The following is a 12797-nucleotide window of genomic DNA, read 5'->3' on the forward strand; positions in this document are numbered from 1 at the left end:
GCAGATTAATCACATGAAGGACCTGAAGGAATCGCATAGACCCTTGAGACAAGACTAAACATGCCTCTACACATTCCTGTTCTACCCTTGCTGCCTTGGGGTAATAACTGTTGGGATACTGCCAGGGAGACAAAGTCCATCATGACTCCACGTCGTCTCTGGACGTCCATCGATCTCCCGTAGACACGCAGTATCAGCAATTAGCGACAGGAGCTCCAGAAATAGCTTGCCACATTCCAGAGCCGTGCACGCTCTATCAGCAGATAATGCACAGTGAAAGATGCACTCATTATTTACAAGTTTATTTCTGTGTTGATCAGAACAAAGAAAAACATGACTGCCTGCTTCAATGTTCCGGCAGAGAGAGTGAGAAACGAAAGCAAAGACACAACAGAAACATCCTGTGAAACAGGAAATACGCAGGCTGTGACACAAACATCCTGCTCCCTTTTAAGGTGGAACGGAAATATCCTAACAATAACATCCAAAGGGGGCGTTAGTCTACATTATTTCCCACCTGAAAAAAGGGAGAATGGGTGACCACATGAACTGGGTCTCTGTAGGAGTAGCCCATTTCACACGTGGCAAAGAGCTCATGGTGTTCTTATATACTACTACAAACTGACACACTCTGACACTTGCACCTCCAATGGTTCTTTCACAGATGTTGTGATTGACCCATGGACTTCCAGCTTGGTTAGGCTCTCCTTTAAAAGCGTGCATAGGTCCCTTTTGAACAATGTTGCTCATTCAGATGAAAATATCATTTATGCGAGGAGAGAATACACACACATATTCTGCTAGGCAAAACATTTAGTGGTAATATACATTAAAAACAATTCAACCTCATAGATTAAACCAAAAAAAGACATTAAACCAAAACAGTGACTGCAAATTCTTGTTTCTTTTGGTTGATTCTTCTTCTTCCCTCTTCTTATCACCCACACACATAAACGCACACATGAGCTTCATTGCCATAATATGATTTAACTTGTCTGCAACCTCATTTGCTATTCTTTCTCTTCACTCCTTTTAGACACAGCTTGTAACCTGCATAAAATGCAGTTTTGTTCTCAACAAACTCAATGCATTTTTATTGTTAATAACGCCTGCTTTAAAAAAAAAATACTCTATTGTCTACAGTAACCAGATGCCTGTTATAATCAAGGATGCTTTGCTGAAAACGAAGAGCATTGTACTGAACACACACAGGAAGCCTTTTTACAAATAACCCAGCTATTGTAAGTGATTTTTTTCGGTGTTTATCTCATTCTTGTTTTTTCCAGCCTTTAATCCTCTTATAGTTTTTACTTGGGCAAGACTCCCATTAACAGAAATGAGATTCTGGCTTTACGAAACAGCATCAGACCCTATTCGGTAGCTCCTAGGCCCATGTCTCTCCCCTAAAGGTCTCTCTCCTCTTAGTACCTTGTCCAAAAAGACATAAGTATCTCCCAATTCACCATTTTCATTCCCAGAAGGATGAATCCAGAGTTACCACTGAAATGGCACTTCAAACAAAATTGGAAGGCAGTTTAGAAATTTCTCCTGGGGCAAAACATCTGAAGAATTTCAAGAAAATCCAAGAGTTTTGCTATGATTTTCAAAATCTCTAGGGAGGCTATTCACAGCAATAGCTTGTCACTGGGTTTCCCCTAAATCAAAATTCTAAGTAGATTTAGGGGTCCCTCATCAGGTGAAATATTTTTGGATATTTGAGCAACATCAAAAGCGTTTCAAGATTTGCAAAGTTTCTGGGGGAGAATAGTCAGTGAAGACTTGAGTCACTGATTCCATTTGCATTGCAATACTATGAATATTTGCCTCACTGCGTTCATTAAGATTTACTGTACATGTGATATGAATCATTTGATGCACAGAGGAGGGATGGAGGGGGAACTCAGTGCAATGAAGGAAGGATAGAAGATGAAACTCAACAACCTCCTTTCTCTCATTCTGAAACCCAATAATGACTGAGAGAAAATGACCTCCCTATATACTGCATTTTTGGGGTGTGTGATGAATTGGAAAGAGGGCACTTCACTGAATATTCTCCAGGGGAGAACTGGCATTTCCCATCAGTTCTGGGGGAGCGTGAGGGAAAATTATGTTTTGGATAGCCACAAACAGGTCACTCTTGTCTTGTAACAACAAAAACAGACTTGCAAGCAGACACCAAGATATAAATGCAATACCATCTCTGACAACACACAGGAGGCAATATCCAAGTAATGCTTTCTGTCAGTACAAATATTTACTCTTCCACAACGGAGGTGTCCCCTTCCCTTTCCCCTGCACAGCCACTAAACCTGCTCTGGGGTTTCCTCCCAACCTTCTCAAGCAGATTTTAGGAGGTTGTGAGGCGAGGCAAGATGAGATCAAAGGGCCACCCACTGAATTTGTGGCTGAGGCAGGGACTTCTCAACCCCATGCTCTTGGCCACTGCGTTGTGACTCCAGTCCTAGGCTACTTACTTGGAAATCCCATTTAATACACTGGGACTTACTACACAGGCATAGAATGAGCTGTGTGGCAGCTCCCACAGTGGCCAATGTGGCTTTCTGAGAAAGTTCAGAATGAACTGCCGCAAGATCTCTGGATGAAGGGCGATATATAAATACAATAAATTAAATAAATAAATGAGGTAGAACAGCACCACAACATCACAAGTATTGTGGTTTTTTTCCTAAGTAATAAAGTCTTGAAGAATAAAGTCTTTGAACACCCGTGTGTGTGTGTGCGCGCGCACTTGGGAAGTCTAGACCCATCAGGGCACCCATATATATGTATAAAGTCTTCCATATCTTATGAATTCACAGCAGGAAACAGCCGCATAACCATGGTGTAACGTGCAGTCATTGTCCGTGCTGCGTAAAGTGTTGAGATACCCATAAGTCCTCCTAGAGCAGTGCTTCCTTAAGTGGAGAAAGGGTGTCTGAAGCAGACTTAACTTAAAGTTAAGAGTTCCACTTCATGCAAAGATCTGAAGATTGCACTAGCAACGTAAAACTTACACGCCTCTTAATTCTACTTCAAGCTGAGCCGGAATTGTAGTGCTCTGAACTAGGATCAAATTGGTGATTGTAAAGAGCTATCAAAACTTGGTAATGTGCTTAACTGTTTGAATCGGGCGCTAATGGTTGGGAAAATGCATGCTAGATAAAGAAACAATAATGATATACTTGTTAACCATTTGATGCTGAGAGGGAATAGCCAACTTGTCATTATTCAGATGTTTGGGTTTTACCATTGATCATCATAGCAGTGCACAGAGAATTAAACGTCCCTGGTAGCTACGGTAGCGGCACTGCCATTTTATATCTTTAAAAACACATTAAAATCAAATTCTAACTCCATTCCACGCATCAGCAAGGTGATGAGAAAATAATTTGACCTTAAATTGCGGTTGCACATGCAGCATTAAAACACAAAACTGGGTGGAAAAACAACAGCTTGGAAACATAAAACAAAATGAAGACAAACTCTAATCCTTCAAACAAATCAGTGCAATCCCTATGCTAATTACATGGTAAATTATCAAAAAGGCAACCTTGCAGCACCAGCTAATCACAACCTTGACCTTATAGCACTTTGAACCTGATGTGGTGGAAACAGAGAGATAATGCTTTCTTTCTGGCTGAGATTGGAAGATGTAAGTCACTCTTTGGATTCATGAACAGGCTGCTGGGTGGCAAGTCTGCCTATTGTGGTGGGGGATCTCAAGAAACCAGTGTGGCTGCATGAGAAGGTTACAGATTAGCTGAGATTTAAGAAGGGCATGTATAGGAAATGGAAGAAAGGGGAAATCACAAAGGAGGAATATACATGAGCAGCCAATAGTTGCAGGGTGAATGTCAGGCAGGCCAAAGCTCAGAATGAGCTCAGGCTTGCAAGAGAGATGATGATGATGATGATGATGATGATGATGAAGAAGAAGAAGGGGAGGAGGTGGTGGAGGAGGAAAGATTGCCTTTATTATACAACTCTGGTCAGTGACACTGAAAGCAGCAGGAACTTCCTAAGGTCTCAGGTCTTTTCCCACATGCGCTGCAAATGAACCTGGGTCCTTCTGCATGTTCTCAACCACTGAGCCATGGGACTTCATGGGAAGGAGGAGGACATGGCCAGGGTGGGGACACTGAAAGCAGCTTGCCTAAGGGTTCCCCAAAACTGGAACAGACACTGAAGGAGTGCAACACTGTTTTCCAGCTTTACAGATAAAACACAAAGAAAGCATTTAAATCAGAGGTAGCCAATCTAGTACTCTGAGACTCTGATGCCAGCCAACCAACACCAGCCAGTGCAGTCAAAGGTGATGGGGGTTGCAGTCCAACAACATCAGGAGGGCACTGTATTGCAGAACCCTGATCTAAAGAAGCCTTTGCAGGAAGAAGAAGAAGAAGAAGAAGAAGAAGAAGAAGAAGAAGAAGAAAAAGAAGAAGAAGAAGAAGAAGAAGAAGCCGCTGCAGGAAGTCCTAGGTGAGCAGAGTGCTCTTGGGCTCGAATCCTGTTTGTGGCCAGGGGCGTACCGATGGGGGGCGGGCTGCCCCAGGTGGCATCCTGAAGGGGGGGTGACATTGCGACATGCCCCCTGCCCTCAACCCCCAAACCCACAAATCGAGAGTGGCAAAGCAATAAAATCCCCCTGTCCCCTTACCTCGGAGGCGAGAGGCCTTTGTCTCAGCTCCAGTCTCTCCCGGGATGCAGCGGCTTCCAGGCTGAACCTTCTCCTCGCTGCAAAACAAAGGGAGACATCAGCCAGCGCCTGGCTCCCAGCCATGCTAGCCCCAGTCTGGGGCAGGAGGGTGGGGGACCTGGGAAGGTCTGGGAATGATCTCGATATGAATCCAAGGAAGACCTTTTAATATCACAGTAATCCAAGTTTATGCATCAACTACTGGTGCTGAAGAAACTGAAATTGACCAGTTCTATGAAGACTTACAACACCTTCTAGAAATGACAACAAAGAAGGATGTTCTTCTCATTATAGGGGATTGGAATGCTAAAGTTGGGAGCCAAGAGATAAAAGGAACAACTGGCAAGTTTGGCCTTGGAGTTCAAAATGAAGCAGGGCAAAGGCTAATAGAGTTCTGCCAAGAGAACAAGCTGGTCATTACAAACACTCTTTTCCAACAACACAAGAGACGACTCTGCGCATGGACATCACCAGATGGGCAGCATCAAAATCAGATTGATTATATTCTCTGCAGCCAAAGATGGAGAAGCTCTATACAGTCAACAAAAACAAGACCTGGAGCTGACTGTGGCTCAGATCATCAGCTTCTTATAGCAAAATTCAAGCTTAAACTGAAGAAAGTAGGGAAAACCACTGGGCCGGTACGATACAATCTAAATCAAATCCCTTATAAATTCACAGTGGAAGTGAGGAACAGGTTTAAGGATTTAGATTTGGTGGACAGAGTGCCTGAAGAACTATGGATGGAGGCTTGTAACATTATAAAGGAGGCAGCAACGAAAACCATCCCAATGAAAAAGAAACGCAAGAAAGCAAAGTGGCTGTCCAATGAGGCCTTACAAATAGTGGGGGAGAGAAGGCAAGCAAAATGAGAGGGAGATAGTGAAAGATACAGGAAATTGAATGCAGATTTCCAAAGAATAGTAAGGAGAGACAAAAGGGCCTTCTTAAATGAGCAACGCAAAGAAACAGAGGGAAACAATAGAATGGGGAAAACCAGAGATCTGTTCAAGAAAATTGGAGATATAAAAGGAACATTTCGTTCAAAGATTACCATAATAAAGGACAAAAGTGGTAAGGACCTAACAGAAGCAGAAAACATCAAGAAGAGGTGGCAAGAATACACAGAGGAATTATACCAAAAAGATATGAATGTCTCGTACACTCCAGGTAGTGTGGTTGCTGACCTTGAGCCAGACATCCTGGAGAATGAAGTCAAATGGCCCTTAGAAAGCACTGCTAATAACAAGGCCAGTGGAAGTGATGATATTCCAGCTGATGATGCTGATAAGGTGCTACACTCAATACGACAGCAAGTTTGGAAAACTCAGCAGTGGCCAGAGGATTGGAGAAGATCAGTCTACATCCCAATCCCAAAGAAGGGCAGTGCCAAAGAATGCTCCAACTACCGCACAATTGCACTCATTTCACACGCTAGCAAGGTTATGCTTAAAATTCTACAAGGCAGGCTTAAGTAGTATGTGGACCAAGAACTCCCAGAAGTGCAAGCTGGATTTTGAAGGGGCAGAGGGACCAGAGACCAGAGCTATGCAGATGACACAACCTTGGTGGCAGAAACTGAGGAGGAATTAAAGAACCTTTTAATGAAGGTGAAAGAGGAGAGCGCGAAATATGGTCTGAAGCTCAACATCAAAAAAACTAAGATCATGGCCACTGGGCCCATCACCTCCTGGAAAATAGAAAGGGGAGAAATGGAAGCAGTGAGAGATTTTACTTTCTTGGGATCCATGATCACTGCAAATGGTGACAGCAGTCACAAAATTAAAAGACACCTGCTTCTTGGGAGAAAAGCAGTGACAAACCTGGACAGCATCTTAAAAAGCAGAGACATCACCTTGCCAACAAAGGTCCGTATGGTTAAAGCTATCGTTTTCCCAATAGTGATGTATGAAAGTGAGAGCTGGACCATAAATAAGGCTGACCGCCAAAGAATGGATGCTTTTGAATTATGGTGCTGGAGGAGACTCTTGAGAGTCCCATGGACTGCAAGAAGTTCAAACCTCTCCATTCTTAAGGAAATCAGCCCTGAGTGCTCACTGGAAGGACAGATCCTGAAGCTGAGGCTCCAGTTCTATGGCCACCTCAAGAGAAGAAAAGACTCCCTGGAAAAGATCCTGATGCTGGGAAAGATGGAGGGCACAAGGAGAAGGGGACAACAGAGGACGGGATGGTTGGACAGTGTTCTCAAAGCTACAAACATGAGTTTGACCAAACAGCAGGAGGCAGTGGAAGATAGGAGTGCCTGGCATGCTCTGGTCCATGGGGTCACGAAGAGGCGGACACGACTAAACAACCAAACAACAACAACAACAAGTTGCTTTGGGAGACGATAATCAGGCATAACCCAGTTCTGTGAAGCTTGGAGGAGGGTGTGAGGCATCTGGGCTTTAGCAGTACAGTGGTACCTTGGGTTGAGAACTTAATTCGTTCTGGAGGTCCGTTCTTAACCTAAAACTGTTCTTAACCTGATGTACCACTTTATCTAATGGGGCCTCCCACTGCCGCTGTGCCGCCACTGCACAATTTCTGTCCTCATCCTGAAGCAAAGTTCATAACCTGAAGTACTATTTCTGTTCAAGCCAAGCCCTGGCTCCATGGCTCACCTGAATTAAGGGAATCCTCTTGCCGCCAAGTTGGGAGAGACCCCCTTCTTTCGGCATTGAACAGCCACATGCTCAGAGCGATGGCGGCTGTGCTGCTGCTTCTAAGTCCAGCTCAGCTTCAGCCCCCCCTTGTGCCCCCTTCTAGAACCCATGGCTCTCAACCGACTCTCACCTCCCCCCCCATTCAAACTCCCTTTCCAAGCATCTGCCAATCTTCCGTCTCCACCAGAATTCCACTCTCTCTCTTCCCCCTCCCTCCCTGCTTGACATTCCCTTGAATAATAATATTCAAGACATATGTGTCTTTACTTTGAATACCAGAAGAACTGTATATAGTAGATAGTATGGTTTAGCTTTGTCTTTTGTCTGGAGACAATAAACACTTTGTTAATTTGAACTGTGTGGGAGATGAGTTTTGGCCTTAACCAGGAAGGAGCTGTTCTGCTGAGAGCAGGAAATCTTTGAAGCCTCTGCTAGCGCGCCACTTGCTCTGTTGATACATCACACTGGTGGAAGTGTGGTGATCTACCAACTGACCTCCACAAGTCACCAACATCTGAGATGTTTCAAGATATAGCAGTAAAACAGGGATTGGGGAACCTAGAACGCCTATCATCCCTGACCATTGGCTCTGCTGGCTGGGGCTGCTGGAATCTGGAGTTCAGCAACTTCTAAAGGACTACACATTACCCATCCCTGCAGCAAGGCACACTCAGACATCTGCTTACCATAGCATCTTGAAACATCTGAAACCTCCAAAAGAAAGAAAGGGCCACTTGTACACATATTGGAGCAGGGAGCAGGTCTTTGAGGAAGGGGAGCAATAGAAAACAATGGAAGTTACACCAGAAGTTGTACGAAACATGAGAAAAGAGGAGAGCGTACTACTAGTGGTAATCACATAAAACTTCACACTCTGGTGCTAATTACTATTATTTATAGGATAAGCCAATTAAATACTACAACAAGTTAAGTCATACTCCTCTCCTATGCCGATATAAATGTATAAAGCACAGTAAGAGCTGCAGCTGTACAACAGCTGATTTAGATAAGGAATAGTGTTTGCCCTCTGAAATGCAATTGCGGCAGGTTCAGTGTAGTGCTCTGATATGGCAAGAAAGCCAGTGAATAATTAAATATTGCCTTGTTGTTTCCTTGGAGGGCCTTGTGTTTATTGCACTGGATTCTGGATTCTCAGGGTGCTTGATCATGAAACAGGACTGTAGACCAGCATGCTGCTGGACATTTGTAATTGTTTTGGGACAAAACTAAGGCACTGAATTGCTTGATACTGAAAAGCCCCAAATCATAGCACCTGGAAAAGATTAAAGTCCCTTTCACACATTCTCCACATGAACACACATGCAAAAATGTTTTGCTGATTTCATCTGAGTTTTATTGATAATTATTTCAATATGTGCATGGCTTAAGAGATTTATTTGATTAAGCCATCTATACATTTTTGTAAGAAAAAGAAAAGAACAGAAGATGCTGAATATGTGGAATGGAAAGGGGGATCACATCCACCCACCATACATTTAAAACACACTTATACCACTTGAATATTCATGGGGAATTCTGGGAACTGTAGTTTCTTTAAGGGCGTTGGGAATTGCTGGTCTGTGAGGTTAGCACCATTAACAAACTACAGTTCCTAGGATTCTTTGTGGAAAGTCATGACTCTCAAAATGGTAAAGAGTTCCTTAAAAGAGTGGTGTGGATGTGACAAACGTGGCAGCAGATTCCGATTCTGACATCTTTACCTCATTGATTTACAAAACAAAAACCATCTCTATTTTTAAACCATTGGAGAGTCATCATAAGAAAGGACTAGCCTTCTGCTTGACATCTAGTTCAATGTGCAGCTGTTTTTGGATGGATGAACATGCAGACATGGGAAGATACGTGCAAAGACAGTTCTTAATATGCAATGTATATGAATTGCATATGTTAGGATAATTTTGAGAGAGATGATGTTTGCATGCAAAGCAGACACCCTTTTGTGTCTTCTGTGTGGCTTGTCATGGCCAGCTAAATCTTGAAATTTGAAGGAATTGTATCAATTTCAGAAACTCTTTCTGAAATAAAAGGTTGAGATGCAGTGAATGTTCATTATGACCTTCCTAATCTGACTCACAAAAGTTATTTAAAGAGGACTGTGATTTCTGCCTGGTAAATTAAAGTGCTCCAAATATTTTGTTGTCATTCAGTTTGACAACATTTGACCTTATTTGTTTTTTGAGTATGGTTTCAAGATTAAGTGCAATGGGGCAGCAGTTAAACATAAGAAGAGCCTGCTGGATCAGGCCAATGGCCCATCTAGTCCAGTATCCTGTTCTCACAGTGGCCAACCAGATGCCTGTGGGAAACCAGCAAAGCAGAACCTGAGCACAAGAGCAGTCTCCTATCCTGCAGTTTCCAGCAACTGGTATTTAGAGCTCAACTGTCTCCAGCCATGAGGGCAGAGCATAGTCATCATGGTCACCGATAGCCTTATCCTCCATGAATTTGTCTAATTCTCCTCTAAAGCAACCCAAGTTGGTGCGAATCACTGTCTCCCATGGGAACAAGTTCCATAGTTTAACTGTACATGAAGAAATAGTTTCTTTTATCTGTCCCCAACCCTTCCTACATTCAGCTTCATTTTCTGCTCTCAGTTCTATTAGCAAACTCCAGACTTACAATTTTCTTCAGGATCATAGATGTATGACTGAAAAACAGGTCATGGAACTTCTGAATGGCAGGCTATTTTTATTTCTTTGTCCAATTAAGCCTTTTATCCACTTGAAGATCAAACATAGTTTGGCTTGGGACATTGCTATGACTACACTATTGTCATAGCAATAATGTTCTGCAACAATAGGAACTGGAGGCTTTGAGCCATCCTAGTAACAAACATGCATATAACAACTATGCAAGGCACGAAATATCTAAAATGCTAAGAACGTTCATTCCCCACATCCTGTTAAGGTACATTTTAAATACAGCAGTGTAAGGCAGTAGAGAAAGGAATCCAAGATTAAGCTAAAAGGATATTGTACTGATAATATAATTAGTAATCTCTTTTAGCATGCATTTAGTGTTTAACACCATCAACCGGTTCTGTTAAAGCACATTTATAGCTTTATATTGGGGATCAGTTTTTTTGATTCAGATGTAACAAGAAACTTTGGTTTAAAGTAACCATGATAAAAGTGGCAACTGTGGTACAAAAGGAGAGGATGGGAGGAAAGGGGTGAGCAGGCACAATATGGATTCCTAGCTAAACAAGCCATGATTTATAAAGCCAAGTTTGTTATGTCCAAGTCAACTCATGTTTTTAAGCCAGCCAGCCAGTAGCTGTTAAAGTGTTCTGGGTTTTAACCAACTAAGTCATCTTCAGGGTGGACCCATGAAAACCAATGGATTTAAGTTAGTCAAGTCCATTAATTTCAGTGGATCTACTCTGAGTACTACTTAGATGGATACAACCTTCTGACCTCAATGGCTTCATCTATGAAAAAGGTCTGAACCAATGTCAACCTGAAGGTAATCAGTCTATGCTCTAAGGTAATTACTTAGACCTATCTCTGTTACAGACAGTAGAAATTTACTGATATAAGCAATAAGTCTGAGGATCAGATCTAGGGCTGTTGGCTGTAGCTTTAAGTGCCTGAATGCAGCAATGTGGTAAGCAGCAGTACTTTCCTGTCCCGGTGCTCAATATGACTATTTCACCACCATTTTAGCAGGCAGCCCTATAGGTGCTCCATGTATTCTCTCACTCCCTTGAAGCTCTTAAAAGGTAGGGAATCTGGCAGTCATAAGCCACAACTGAAACACCCAGTGAATTGGCTGTTCTGATGGCTGCTGCTTGGTTGCCATTGCTCAAATCACAAATAGGTCAGTTGTGTGTCTTCTGTTCGACAGGCTGACAGACGACTTCGGAGGTCCAAGTCTGGTTTAAAGATAAAGAACCGTAAGAAGGGAAAGCAAGGTCTATATGTTGCCCGTCAACAGTTATCAGCACCTTGGACAGCAGACTAAACAGGCACAGAAGTAAACCCTGGTCAGAGTCTTCCCCACTATAGTGAGATCTGTATTGCATTCTTTATTTGAGTCATTGCAATTATTTTAAAATGTGCATATGAAAATGTTAAAATTTATATAAAAATCTGTGCCCCCTTTTATGGCAAAACGTTTCCTCTTTCGGATGAAGGTCACACTCATTGTGACTCCTCACTCCTATTTCACCTTCTGCTTTCTCTCTCTCCTCCTCTCTGCACCCCACATTAAAGTTTATATTCTAATTCTCCCCATGGCTGAGTAAGGTTCATAATGAAGTTTACCTAGATGTCATGCTTCCATTTTATTTTTTAAATATATATATCTTAGGGTTAAAATTTTTATATGTAGACTGGCTGGTGAACCTCTGTTATTGGGCGGTATATAAATACTGTAAATGAAATACCGTAAAAGATGGGAAGGGGAAGGAGACACAGACCATCCCTTTGATCAGAGGTGTGGTACTATTTTCATCCCATGGGCTGTATTCCCTCAGTCGCTACATGGAAAGTGGTGGGTGGAGCCAGAGGCAAAATGTAGGTGGAGCAATTGATGTGACTCTTAACTCTGTCCAGTTACCTACATTCCAGCCATGCCAATGCCAGAGGTGTCTACACACACACACACACACACACACACACACACACCCCTCTGTGCAGGCAAGTAAGAGGCATCATTACAGCTCAAGGACACACTGAAGCTGAGCAAAAGCACTCAAGGAGAGTATGGAGCAGGGGCAGTGAGAGGTGCTATGTGGGGAGTACTGTAGAGAGAGACCTGAAGTGCAACATTTGCCCCCAAGGCTTGAGGTTTCCCATTTCTGCTTTAGTTACTTAACACGCCACTGTTTCTCTGAGTTCATACCACAGCCTGGTCTATTTCATAAGAAACACAGCTGCTGCATTGTCTTACAACCTTTCCTTCTCTTGTTTTGATCTGAACCCTTTTGATTCATAAAAGGCAACTCTATTACCAGCCACAAATGATGGACACTTGAACACATACCCACCCAAAGGGGAGGGGAGATGGCTTTTTGACCCTACTGTAAAGGAGTTCAGAACAAAAACTTTAATTGTCAGAGATGCGACTGTTTCAAAATGATGACCTAAAAAACCCACAAAAAGCTTGTGGCCAATGAGCAATTGATGGAGAGCTTCTCAGAGTGTAATAGCTATTTATGTCCTTTGTAATGTAGTGTTGCAATAAGATGAGGCACTGTTGAGTCCACCATTCAGAAGTTCTTTTTAGCAGAGGGGAAACATGTATCAATGCATTTTGCTTAATGTGAAATTCAAAGCAAATCTGAAGGTTCTTTCACCAACCAGGCATCTGAGGAATTCTGAGAAGAAGCCCAAATTTAACTGGACAGGATGCACATGTGCAAATGTTTGAGTGTTCCACATAGGTCTGTGTTGCCACTTAACATTGAAACA

General features: G+C 42.7%; 1 long non-coding RNA gene across 1 annotated transcript; it reads left to right on the top strand.

Moving 5' to 3' along the window:
• The first annotated feature begins 10205 nt into the window (after positions 1–10205).
• Positions 10206–11363, top strand: LOC310680238. Its single transcript, XR_014512710.1, has 3 exons — positions 10206–10290; positions 10756–10869; positions 11230–11363. It is a non-coding gene; the product is annotated as an uncharacterized lncRNA (long non-coding RNA).
• The last annotated feature ends 1434 nt before the right edge of the window (positions 11364–12797 follow it).

Source organism: Podarcis tiliguerta (genome assembly GCF_965153285.1).
Source record: "Podarcis tiliguerta genome assembly, chromosome: 6".
NCBI classification, from domain to species: Eukaryota; Metazoa; Chordata; class Lepidosauria; order Squamata; family Lacertidae; genus Podarcis; species Podarcis tiliguerta.